The following is a 1,279-nucleotide window of genomic DNA, read 5'->3' as shown; positions in this document are numbered from 1 at the left end:
AATCTGCCTGCCTGCACTCAGTGATATCCTGGAGAGTGATCTCTGTCTGAAATCTGCCTGCCTGCACTCAGTTAAGCCTCTGCCTCTGCCCTCAGCCCTCTGCCTGCCGACTAGCCTTTGGACCCTCAAGGTTCCCCCCCTCTGCAGCTCCGTTTAACCCTTGAGCAGGTATATACTCCTACATCAGAAAACCTGCAATTAACCTGGATCAAACACTAACCTCTCTGTCCTCCTCAGTGGTGATCCCCTCGTGACCAGTCTGCCTAACCAACGACCAGTTTACATTTCATTGTTCATTTTGTAATAAACCTTTGAACTTTTTCTCTGCCTCCTGAGTGTTTTCTGCATGTGGGTTAGATGCCTTGAACCCAACATGACAAGTTAGCCTTAGTAGTCCAACAGTTGTGATGCTGCTGGTGTTTTAGATTTAAGGTTGTGCAAAAAACTGCAAGTACAAAGGTTGCTCCGAGGGACTTTACCCTGTATTCCAAAATAAAAGGCTATTAAATGTGTTAATTCTTCAATGTGTTAAAACCTATATAATTAACTAATCAAAGTTAACAGGTTACAGTCTCCGCTCTAAAATATATATTTCTTTTTATTTTCCATGGTCTTATGCTTACACCCCTGCAAAAGGAGAGACCAGGCAGTCTGTCTACCTCTGCAGATCCATTTGGAACTCCTTCCATTGTTGACGCCTCCGTCTACATCTTACAAATATGTGCTCATAATAATACATTTAAGATATTAATTCCATGAACATTGAAACTGACATTAATAAATACAATTTTAAACACTTTACAATACAGTATTTTAATAATCTTTTAACTCTTCACAAGTAGGTTTTTCTTATACATTTTCTTATACATTCTTTTATACATTTGATGGACCATTTTTTTCTATGATTTTGTTTGGTGCCGTAAACACCAGAGTTTCCCCATTGCAGCACAATAAAGGGTTTTTCTATTCTATTCTATTCTATTCTATTCTATTCTATTCTATTCTATTCAAATTTTGACAAAAGTTTAAGTTTTTAGGGGCTGTAGATATCTGAGATTTTCCTGGTTAATATTATATACCATAATATAAAATAAAATCAATCAAATCTTTAAGTATTAATCTATCAAATCCCTCCAGCATCTTAGACATCCTCTTTTGAAAGTGCTCAAGTTTTTCCAATATGTCATGATGTTCTGTGGCCCTGATGGGAGAGAGATTTGTCTGGATCCACATCGGGTATCCACTTTTACAGACTTTGGCACATTTCATCAGAGTCTGT

Source organism: Cyprinodon variegatus, unplaced genomic scaffold (assembly GCF_000732505.1).
Source record: "Cyprinodon variegatus isolate N-32 unplaced genomic scaffold, C_variegatus-1.0 Scaffold327, whole genome shotgun sequence".
Lineage (NCBI taxonomy): Eukaryota > Metazoa > Chordata > Actinopteri > Cyprinodontiformes > Cyprinodontidae > Cyprinodon > Cyprinodon variegatus.
Note: the sequence above shows the minus strand (reverse complement) of the source record.